The sequence below is a fragment of the Lepus europaeus genome, chromosome 16, assembly GCF_033115175.1.
Source record: "Lepus europaeus isolate LE1 chromosome 16, mLepTim1.pri, whole genome shotgun sequence".
Classification (NCBI taxonomy): Eukaryota; Metazoa; Chordata; class Mammalia; order Lagomorpha; family Leporidae; genus Lepus; species Lepus europaeus.
Window position 1 is genome coordinate 42,145,161 of NC_084842.1, and position 12,135 is coordinate 42,157,295.

General features: G+C 38.9%; 1 protein-coding gene across 8 annotated transcripts in view; it reads left to right on the forward strand.

The window, feature by feature from the left end:
• The window catches only part of ADAM28 (ADAM metallopeptidase domain 28), a 790,284-nt gene that overhangs the window by 379,552 nt on the left and 398,597 nt on the right, over positions 1 to 12,135 (forward strand). Inside the window, exon 1 of one of the 8 annotated variants that reach the window (XM_062212791.1) lies at positions 3,975 to 4,007. The exons of the other annotated variants lie outside the window; for them this stretch is intronic. The gene's annotated coding sequence lies outside the window, so the exon portion shown is untranslated. Of the gene's footprint in view, positions 1 to 3,974; positions 4,008 to 12,135 lie in introns of those variants that run through there. 8 annotated transcript variants of the gene reach the window in all.

Genomic DNA, 12,135 nt, shown 5'->3' on the forward strand with positions numbered 1-12,135 from the left:
GCGGGGGCTGGCACAGTGGCACAGTGGGTTAAGCTCTGCCTATGAAATATCCCTTTGGAGCATTTGTTGGAGTACTGGCTACTCTGCTTCCCATCTGGCTCCCTGCTGATGCACCTGGGAGAGCAGCGGAAGATGGCCTGAGTACTTGAGCTCCTGCTGCCCACATGGGAGACCCAGATGGAGTTCCAAACTACTGACTTTGGCCTGGCCCAAGCCCTGGCCATTGTGGCTAATTGTTGCTGTCCTCAAACTGAACAGCTCCTGAGAGAATCACTGCTACTATGCTTTAGAGAAATCCCCACTATATCTCTTTTGTCTGTGCAGTTCACAGTGCATGGTGTATCTGTGGCTGCAAAATGATGTGACAAGTAGAAGTAATGCCTGGGTTATGCTCTTACTGTAAAAACAACTGTCTCCTCCACAGCCATAGCATGAGGCAAAAGTTTTTTTTTTTTTTTTTCTGTAAGGTTTACTTATTTGAAAGGCAGAGTGACAGAGAGAGAGAGAGGGCAAGACAAGAGAGAGAGTCTTTCATCTGCTGTTTCACTTGCCAAATATTCACAACAGCTGGGGGTATGCCATGCTGAAGCCAGGAGCCAGGAATGCCAGGAGCCAGGATCTCTGTCTGGATTGCCCATATAGGTGGCAGGGATCCAAGTACCCGAGTCACCATCCGCTGCCTTCCCAGACACATTAGTAGGAAGATGGTTCAGAAGCAAAGAGTAGCCAGGCCTGAAGCTAGCATTCTAGTACAGGATGTGGGTGTCCCAAGAGGCATCTTAACCAACTACACCAAAATGCCTGCCCCAGAGGCGAAAGTCTTAATATCTAACCTTCATACAGCATGGATTTACATACTCCAACAATTGATTGGTAGTTTATTGAATTAGGAATTGTAGGTTGGAACTGATTTTCTCTGAGTCTCAAAGACCATCTTCCATCTTTTTCTAGCATGTAGTATTACTACTTAACAGAATGATATATTTTGATTCCAGATTCTTTGTACATGATCATTTTAATTAGATAGTTTTAGGGCCTTTGTCCCTGCTGCCTTCAAGCTTTCTGGATCCTGAGTGACTTATTTCCTTGAATTGGTGGAGAATGTTGTTTGGCAAGTGAGTTTTCTGACACAGTGCATGTCTGCTAATGTCTTTATTTTAGTTCTTGTTTTGTCTGGGTATTGAACTCTAGGTAAAATTTACTTTTCTTGCAGAAGTTTAAAGGACTTGATTCACTGTCAGCATTGCCATGAGAAGTTCATTGTCATGCAAAGCCTTAATCCTTCATTTGATTCATATTCTGTCCTAGAAAATGTTTTAATTCTTCTTTTTATACTGAGGCTTCTGGAGTTCATTATTATATGCCACCATGTGAATATTTCAAAAATATTTAACATATTGGCCACATGGTGGGCCTTCCAATCTGGAAATTCATGACATGCACTTTTGGGAAATATTTTGTGTTACTAATATATTAATTAATTATCTCTCTGGGAATAAGATCTTTGGCTATTGAACATTCTGGTGTGATTCTACAAATTTCATGATTTTTTAGTTTGTTTTTAAAATCTCTTTATGTTTTGTTTTACTCTGTAAAATATTTTATCTCCTAGCTGCCTTATATTGAGTGTTTTGTGTTCTCATATTATTAATTTCCAAGAATTTCTCTTGTTCTTGGAATGTTCCTTTTTAAAAATAGTATCATGTTCTGTTTCAAGAGCTCAATATCTTATCTTTATCATTTATCAATGATAATTTTTCTTTTCCTTGAATGATTTATTTTTTCAAAGCCTTTTTTCTTTGTTTGTTTTGGTTTCTGTCCTTGATTTTCTGCATCTTCCTCAAGTGATCCATGTCAATAATTAATATTTGAGAGTGAAATTCTGAAGGGTGACCTCCTTGCAAGGCTGGTCAGCCAGCAGGTTTCCTGAGCTAAGCCATTTCTCTACGCTGGTTAGTTTACCCAGAAAAGCATCTGTAGTCTTCTCAGAGGTTATGGCCTGCTGTCTTCTTTCTAGAGTCAATCCCAGGACAGAGTTGTGAGTCTCACCGTTCACTATGTGAACTTTCCCATAATGCCCTCAGCTGGGCCTGGTGTCCCTGTAAGCCATGCTTCCCAGGATGTCTGGCAAATATCCAATCTCCTGTGTGAGGGAGGGAGAATTATATCTTCCTATTTTCTCCATTTTTGTAGATACAGATTTTTAAAGCAATGATTCGATCTTGTTTTTAAGAGAAATCTGAAAGGAATCAAAAGTTTTTCTTTGTTTCCATCTCCTATATGTAACTTATGGTCAGTTGCACCTTCTCAGACCCAAGTGACCTTGGCTGTCTCAAAATAATTCAAGGTCATGGTTAGAAGTCTCAAACCTCCATAGCAGGGCAGGCACAGTGAGTGAATGTGATCAGAGGCACTAATTGCTGAAACTCTCTATCTGTGCAGAGTGTACCCTCAGATGTGGTGGTTTCTCACCCTTATGTTCATCTCCAAGGGCCCTTACTAGGGTTGCCAAAGGAGTTGATTAGCCACGCCCAACCTTGCTCTTTAATCCCTGTGACACACATCATCTATGGTGCAACCTCTTCCCTCCTTTCTTCCCATTTCCTATTCTTCTCACCACTAGACTTTCTTACATCATTCTTACTTCTGCCTCTTACTCACTGTCCCTGTTACAAATAGCACTGTATTGTGAATAATGTTTTATTTATCTTTAGACTCTTTACAGAATTGCGTCTGACACTTATCTTAAATGTAACTTGCCTGTTTTTTTTTTTTAACTCAAGAAGTCCTTTTGAAGTATTTACATAATTATTTTAAAAGCATTTTTTTGAAATTTGGAATTCTTTTAGTTATTTTTGCATGGTCTGTGATAAAGAAATGCTTTCAAGTAAAATATTTTGTTTCTGTCAGCATATTATTCAAGTTCATATTATAAATTTCATTAAAGTACAACCTTTATAATTGATTCTCAAATTAAGTAAGTTCTAAATGTGTACTCCTAGGAAAGAGTATTTATTAATAATACATTTACATATTTCAACATTTTACCATATTGCTTTTCAAAATTTTCCATTAAAAATAAGGCATACTCTTTAATTTAAAGTAATGTAAACCATAATAAGTAAAATCTATTAACAAGCAATTAGAGAAATGGCAAACTAAAACTCACATATTTTAGAAACTAAGTTGAAATTTTGGTCAGTGTTAGCCTACCCTAGAAGACTTGCTGGCCTGTTATTTGTGATTACTTTGTTTTCTGTTGCAACTGAAACCTAGCCCTTCTCCTAATAACAGTCTCCTCATAGATCTCAACAGACAGTTGTCCCCTCATCTCACAAAGCATGAGTATGCCATAAACAATCTTCCCCTTCTCTTTGTCAACCTCACCATTGTTACTGAGTCCATCATCACCCAGATCACATTTCCATCTTTAACAGGATTTGTGCTGTGAAGCAGGACTTGTCTTCCAGACTATGGAGGAGCATGCGGTATCCCATACACTGTTCGATTTTAGCCTGGACCAGCTCTGCCTCATTTCTGAAGTTATAAAGCCCCCAAAGCATTCTTTAGTCACAATTCTTTGCAGTCAGTACTCCCTCTTGCCCCCAGCAGTTCCAAGGTTTGGCACTCACTCTAATCTCCAGTCTCTCATTTCCTGCCTTTGCCCTGTGTATAAATCTCATTTGTTCCCCATGTTGCCTAGACTTCCACTGTATTATTAACTACCATTTTTTATTACTCACTATGTTTTATTAATAATCACGAAAATAACATTTATTAAGTATGTATAGGGTAAGATTAACTTAAGAATAGTTGATCAAGGGGCAGAGCTAGTTTGAGCTGATCTGTATGAGGAATGCTGAGAAATAAGTGCTTCAACCTCATTTGAAATTTTTGTTGTCACTTTTTTTCTAGACATCAGAATAAATATTTTTAAAAATGTATCATTGAGAAAAGATTCTTTCTTCCATCATTGTAAGCGGCCATTTACTATATAGTTGAATATGGTAAGTGCCAGATAAAGGATTGATTGAATTTATTTTAGCTTCCTTACACACCCTTTCCATTTGCTTGTATTTCTGTTGCCTGGGAACTATCAAAGTTTTCATTCTGTGAAAAACAAAGGTGAGAGAAAAAGTGAAAACAAAAATACTCAGGATTTCCCCTCTATTGTCACAAAGCAAAAAAACAGAACAAAACATACTGTGATATTATATATTAGGAGAAAGATTAATTCAAAAAGTGAGAAAATAGTTTCCTCTAATGTGCTTGACTTTGGCTAAGCCATGGTACATCATGACCAAACTGGATGTGGCCAGGCCTGGCCTAAGGGAAGCTTGCCTTCCAGTGTTGGCTGGCTCTACACTACATAAACATTCTTTTATAAAGAACAGTGTGCCATGACATTTGGTGAGCAGCCCTCCACTGGTCTTTCACTGGGTTTTTCTCTTGATCTTCTCTATTTATCCAGCACATAGCTTGGCTAGAATATTCCTGAAATGGATATAGCTTGTCTTTTTTTTGAGTGTGACATGACAGAAGGTAGCTGTTAGCTTCCCTGGAGTTGCTGAAGGAGTTCTGGTTTGCTCAGAATTTCGGATTGGTGTCTTCTTTGAAGGTTGGCATGACTGTCTTATGTTTGAGGTAGAATAAATCACAACCAATTATTTTTTTCATTAGTGTGTCCTGAAACATTGAGATTTTGCCATATTGGCATAAAGTTGAGCATGAGGATATACTGATGATTATGGCTAGGGGAGAAGGTGACATGCACATCTCAGTTTTATTTTGAAGTCAGGGAGATTCTTGAGAAAATGACATTGTCTTCTGAAAAAATTGAATCATTGTGCTTCTCTATTTTTTACTTTCCAAATTTTAAACTTTTCTTTATAATTTCACTTTAAAATCAGACATGAAAAGGACAGGGACATGTCTGGTCCCCATTCTTTGCTGCATGGGCATCTGTCCCAGTCTAGAAGCCAGGTGAGCTTCATAGCTGAGTGAATTTCAAATGGGAAGGCAACTTCTATACCACCAGGGGAACAGTGGAATTGAAACCAGATTAAATTCACCCTGATTGGAAATGGAAAAATTCAAGGATGTACTCTCCATAAACTCATTCATTTCTACATGATTTATAACTTGATTTTATACCTGCATTTGAATTAAAATCATGCTGGTTTCAAATAAGGCTTTTATTCCTTCTTGTTACTTTATAGTTACTTTCCTTCCATGCATTCTCTCCTCAAATACATACTACCCAAATTCTAAGTGCCAGATATCGTTTAGATTTGCAGATTCAACAGGAAATAACAGGTACAGCACTTGAATCCATAGAGTTTGAGTGGGGAAGACCTTTCTGAAATAGAGTCCTGGTAGCAACAATGAGTGTGACATAAGGCAAAGCAGTATGAGGGGAGAAGAAACAGGTTGCAGCATAGCTAGGAGATTCAGAGATAGCTTTTCTGAGGAGGAATCTTTCTGTGGAGAGTTGAATGCTGCAAGGAAGTAAGACAAGAAACTATGTAGGAAAGAATATTGCACAAATTAAGTTGTAAAAGTTGTGTGTGTGTGCGTGTGTGTGTGTGTGTCTGTGTGTCTGTGCGTGCATGCATGCACACATGCACATGTCTACCATTTAAAGTAAGTGATAAACAAGTGCATATCTAGATTTATTTTTGTCTCTCTAAAAAGTATATTTTGCTGAATTTATGCTTGTTTGAATGTCTTGTGAGCTAGATGGCCATGGTACATAGAATTTATTGGATTACATTTCAGATGTTCAGGAATAATATGAAGCAGTAAGCAGGGGCTAAACAACTTCAACAATCAAGAAGCAGGAGAACATTACTTACTGGGCAGGTGCTGGTGTTGTTTAGATCACTATGGCTGTCTTGGAAATAGACTGTGTTTTACACAGTAGTGTGAAGCTAGTAACATAGGCCTAGAAGCTCTTCAATGGGCCCTATATTTGTAGAGTTGGCAGTCTGTATTGTCTCTAAGAGAAACACTCAGTAGTAGAAGCAGGGAGTTGCAGCTGTTTTTGGAGGAAACTAGACCAGTTTGACTGGAAAAAGAGCCTTTGAAGAAAGGAAGAGTGAGAGAAAGTATTAGGAATGTAGGTTAAACTGGAGGCCCTTAAACACAAAGATTCAAGCAAGGCTTTATAGATGAGTCAGCCTTAGTTACCTCACCTCTAAAATGGGGATAATAATACATATCTCATAGGGTGAGAATGAGATGACATTATGCATATAAAATGTTTAGCATTACATTGCACTCATATTAAGTACTTAATAAATAACGGCTCCTACGATAATGAAAGCAGTGTTTAAGGATAATTAATTTGGCAGTAGTGTGTAGGATTAGTTGGTGGAGGGAAATAGTGGAGTTGGGAGTCCAGTTACAAGGCCATTTTAACAGTCCAGGCATAAGGATGGTGATGATGAGGCTGGGAAAGAACAGACCCAAAAGAAATTATCTGAGGGAAGAACTGGGAGAATGTGAAGGGTACTTGGAATATGTCATAAAAAAGATGGTGAAATGGAAGACAGTTTGGGTTTGGACTGGAGTGATGGAAACCGTGATGGATATGTCAAAGTAAGGAAAAGGTATTAGCTAAGATTATTAAATGCCTAGTAATAATTAATTCCTTCCCTCTCTGCCTTCCTTCCTTTATCAGTTAAAAAGTGGGCTGAGGCCTGTGCCAGGCCCTGTGTCCTGGTACTAGATGTGTAAAGTTAAATAAATGAGACCTATGTTCTCAAGAAGTTTACTCTCCAAAATAAGTTAGAAAAAAGGCTGAATACAAATGTGAGAGATAGGTACAGTGAAAGAAATCAGGGGTTGGTAGAGAATCAAAGAATGAACCAACAAAGTAAGGATTTATTTTTCTTCTTACAGATCAGAAAATGTTAGGTAAGGAGATATAGGCACATTGATTTATTTATTTTAATCTATGTATAATATGAGTGTATTTTGCCTCAAGTCTGCTCTTAAGGGGAGAAGGATCAGGATTTGATGGTAGAAGATTGATTTTGATTTTAAAAATGTTGCATTGACTATTTGAAATAATTTATCTCATAATCATGATGTATTATAGAATTTTGTAGTTTTCTTTCTAGATTAAATGGTCATAGCTCATTTATTTTTCTCTGATGATTAGCAATCAGAATGTTTTTTCTCACCATTGTTCTAGATGTGTAGTAGTAAAGCCTTCTAGAATTGGTTAAGAATGCTAATTCTCAGGCCTTATCCTCAGACATTCTGAATCAGAAGTTCCAGGAATAGGGACCAGCAATCTGTGTTTCCACAAACAGTTTAAGTTATTCTGAAGCTGGCTGAAGTTTAATTAATTAATTTATTTGAAAAGCAGAGGAAGAAAGGGGGGGGGGAGAGAGAAAGAGAGAGAGAGCGAGTGAGAGAGAGAGAGATCTTTTACCCACTAATGGTTGCAGCAGTCATGGCTGGGCCAGGCTGAAACCAGGAGCCTGAATCTCCATCCAGGTCTCCCATGTGGGTGACAGAGGCCAAAGCTCTTGGGCTATCCCCATTGCCTGTCCAAGTGCATTATCAGGAAGTTGGATTAGAAATGGAGCAGCCAGGACTCAAAACTGACACTCTGTATAGGACTCCAGCATAATCAAGCAGTAGCTTAATCAGCAATGCCACAACACTGGCCTCCTCAGGCTGAAGTTTAAAAGCTACTTGTTTAAGTTCCCAGAACAAAATATTACTTTTCACAGATAATCATAAATATCCGTTGAAGCAAATTAGTAACATTGGAGGCTTATCTCCAACCTACCACATAACAGAAACAGATTTTCAGTGTAAAATTTTTTTAAAGTTCTTGCAAAAAGCCCAAGAAGCACAGATTTCTTGTCCTTTTCCTTCTTTCCTCCCATCTTGCTTTCTTCCCTTCCTTCCTTCCAAAGGCAGAGTTCTAGAGAGAGATAAGGGGAGAGAGAGAGATCTTTCATCTGCTGGTTCATCTCCACTCTCAATGGCCAGGTCTGGCCAGGCTGAAGCCAGGAGCCAGGAACTTCATCCAGTTCCTACATGGGTGGCAGGAATCCAGGTACTTGGGTCATCTTTTGCTGCTTTCCCAAGAATATTAGCAGTGAGATGGATTGGAAGTGGAGCAGCCAGGACTTGAACTGGTACCCAGCTAGGATGCTGGCATTGCAAGCGGCAGCTTTACCCACTACAATACAACACAGGCTTTTGTACTTTTCTTATCTGGCCTTATTATCCTTTTTTATTTAACTTTAGCACTTGTCGTATTAAACATGCTATTGTGTGTTAGGTCCAAGTTAGAGCCTGTGGACAGCTGTATCCTGTGATTGTCCACAATGAAAACAAACCATGGATAACCATGGCCATCTTTTAGTGACTTCTTCGAGTTTTGTATGGAACCAGAAAAAGGGCACCCTCGTTGGTTTACCCTCATTGTCTGGCCACATTATTCTACTGGATCCTATCGATCAATGCTGTCTTGGAAGGTCCCCTCCTCAGCCTCCACCCTGTCTCTGCTCTTGGTCCTTTCTAAACTTCTTTTCCTGTCCCTGACAGCCCAATGCAATCTCTGTTTCTCATTCTCTGTCTGGGTGACTTAAACTCCTTTGACCTCTCCAGCTAGTATTTCTAGAGGAATTTCTCCCAAACTTAGCTTGCGAGTATAAGCCTTCGTCATAGCATCCAATCTCCACAAACTGTGCTAAGTAATCTCTATATGGATGTCCTACTGGTAGCTTAAGCCTAAGCTGCCCAAACTAAAATGCTCAAGGTCATCCTATTTCTTCCCACCTTCCCCGTTTTTATTATGGGTACCATTATCTTCCTAGTCACATAGGAAATACTAGAATAATTTTTAGCAAACAAGGTCAAGGCGATGGCAAGATTAAGGAAGTACAGATGACTGAGGATTCTTCCCTGGTGGTCCCCTCTCGGTTATGGCCCTGTGTGTGCTCACCCTGCCTTTGCGGTTTAGCTCTTCACTATCTCTTAACAAGAGCCAGTGCGAGAGCCACTTAACTATATTTTCCTATCTGTGAGAGACAAGGCGACTGCAAGAGATTGCCCTTAGCTTCTTCCTTCTCATTTTAAAATCCCCAAATCATTATTAAATATGTGGAGAGAATCTTCTTGCTCTGCAGTTGTATAATAAGCTCTTTGTAGCAGCTTGCTCAGCGTGGGCTGAAAAGCATAAACAAATGGAGGTCATTTTGCCTTCTGGGGGGTTATTTTTAATATCCAAGATTTTTCAGTGCCTGCTCATTTCTCCTGCTTCTTGCTTCAGAAGTTCCTTACAGCTAAATCCATTGATGGCTTCCACAAAATAAAATCTTATAAAAGAATGCATAATTTATTTGTGGAGAGACCCTCAGAACTTCTATTAAAAACACAGGTACAATGTTGTAGACAGTCTCACATTTATCATTACCTTGCTTTGCCCATCACAAGGAAAACAGCAAATTAGATTTCTATAAGGAGTGCAGAGTGCTAATAATGTCAGGATTTATTGACAAGAAATGGTGACCTTTGAGAATGATCAAGGGAAACAAATGAGTATTTTACATTTGTGTATTAGTCAACTGGACAACTTTTAACAGATGAGGAAATTGAAACTTAGAGGTATGAATAACTCAGACAAGGTCATATTTCTGCAAGAACTAGAGATTCTAACTTGTGTCTCTAATGCCCAAGGTCAATTTTCTCTATTACACCAGTGCTTCCTAAAATGATTCCATGGAACTTGAAGTCTTATGCGAAAGCTCATTGAGGGGCCGGTGGTGTGGCATATTAGGTAAAGCCTCCGTCTGCAGTGCCAGCATCCCATATGGGCGCCAGCTCAAGTCCTGGTTGCTCCACTTCCAATCCAGTTTTCTGCTATGGCCTGGGAAAGCAGTAGAAGGTGGCCCAAGTCCTTGGGTCCCTGCACCCACCTCGGAGACCCATAAGAAGCTCCTGGTCCTGGCTTTGGATCAGCGCAGTTCTGGCCATTGCAGCCCTCTGGGGACTGAACCAGCAGATGGAAGACCTCTCTCTTTTTGCCTCTGATTCTCTGTGACTCTGCCTTTCAAACAAATAAATAAATCTTAAACAGAAAAAAAAAAGAAAGCTCATTGAAGTGGACTTTTTTCCTTTCCCCAGCACCTGATAACCACAAATCTCCTCTCTGTTCCTATAGCTTTTGCCTTTTCCAGATATCCTATAAATAAAATCATGTGCTTTGTAACCTTTTGGCTTATCTATTCTTATTTGACTTAACAAAATGCATTTGAGACTTTGAGACTTACTTTGTGTGTATCTAGATTATTCCACTGGGGCTGGCATTGTGGTGTAGCAAGTTAAGCTGCCATCTGTGACTCTGGCATCCCAGAATATGGGTGCCAATTTCAGACTTGGCTGCTCCACTTCTGATCCAGCTCCCCGCTAATGTGCCTGGGAAAGCATTGGAAGAAGGTCCAAGTGTTTGAACCCCTACATCCACATGGGAGACCAAATGAAGCTCTGGACTCATGCCTTCAGCCTTTAGCTGTTGTGGTTATTTGGGGCGTGAACCAGAAAGTGGAAGATCTCCCTCTTTCTCTGTAACTCTGCCTCTTGTGTGTGTGTGTGTGTGTGTGTAGAGAGAGAGAGTATGAGAGAGAGAGTATTCCATTGTATAGTTGTACTACTGTTTACTCATTCACTGGTTGAAGGACACCTAGGTTGTTTCTTGTTCTTGGTCTTTGTGAATAAAGCTTCTATAAACAATCATACGTAAATTTTAGGGACACATACACAATTTCATTTGTTTTAGATGGAATGTCCAGCCATGAGGAAAAGGTTGGAAATAGATGCAAATTTTCTTGTATCTTTTCTCTCAGGGATTCTATATTTCCTTATCTTATCATTCTCAACTTTAGCTGAATGCTTCTTAAAGGCATCTGGCTACCTCTCCCCCAGGTATCGATTACCACTGAATTGGTTATCATGAAACCTCAGCGTACTAATGGGTTCACAAAACATTGTGAATTTTCAGTTTGTTTAGTTCTGTTGTTGTTATAATGGTGAAATCAATGTGCTTTGAAGATATTCATATCTCCAAGCTGGAATTCTATTTATTCATTTTAAAAAAGCCAGATATAAGCAATAGTTTTTAGTAGATCTAAGTGATTTAAAAATGGATTTATCTGCTTGTGAGAAATTTCTTTGAATGTAATTTGTAGATGTAAGGGATTACTATCTTCAAGTTCTCGTTTTTTTCTGATATCATCTGAATGAATGTCTTAACATATTTTAGCTACATGGTTCCCTGTCTGATTCCACTCCATAATAAGATGTCATATCTAACTAATTTTGGTCTTCAATTAACTAATCTTAATCTCACATGCACTGTTTATGTGTATGTTGTACAAGGGAGAAAGAGAGAGAATAAAGAGAGAGAGAAAGAGAGAGAAAGAGAATGACCATAAATATATATAAGCTGGCATTTTCCTGTCTAAGCTTATGAAAAGAGTATATTTCAGGATGCTCATATAAGCTAACTATACCCTACTCACTCCCTCATCTTTACTAACATCATTTGCCAACTTCATAATTGCAATAGCCTGTCTACTGGGGCCTTGAAGAGACAGTCCTGTTTGTAAATCTCAAATTTTACCCTTATCTAAATCATCCTATACTCTAGCCTCTGAGAATTACTGGAGATAAATCACCAAAATGGTACCTATAGAAATACTAGCTTTCAATTCTGATCTCAGAACTCAGTCTTCCTTTCAAAAGTACCCCCAAGCTGCTCCTTCTTCCACTCAACCCAAGAAACATTCAAAAAAATTAGATTTAAGATTTTTACACTACTGTCAACTGCTCAATAAGCTACTGAGCAGAGGATTAACCATGAAGAGGAGTTTCTATCTACTTTTTCCCCCCATACCTCTCATTTTAGTTTCTCAATATCTGTCTTAACCTCTTTTTGTTTTAATCAATGGTGCATTAAGGTTAATATTTGTCTCAAACTTCAGCAATTTCCTTCTAAAATTTAGAATTGGGGCAGGCATTGTGGCATTGCTGGTTAAACCATCATTTGAAATGCTTGCATCCCATATCTGAGTGCCTAGGATCAAGTCCAGGATCTCCTATTTCCAATCC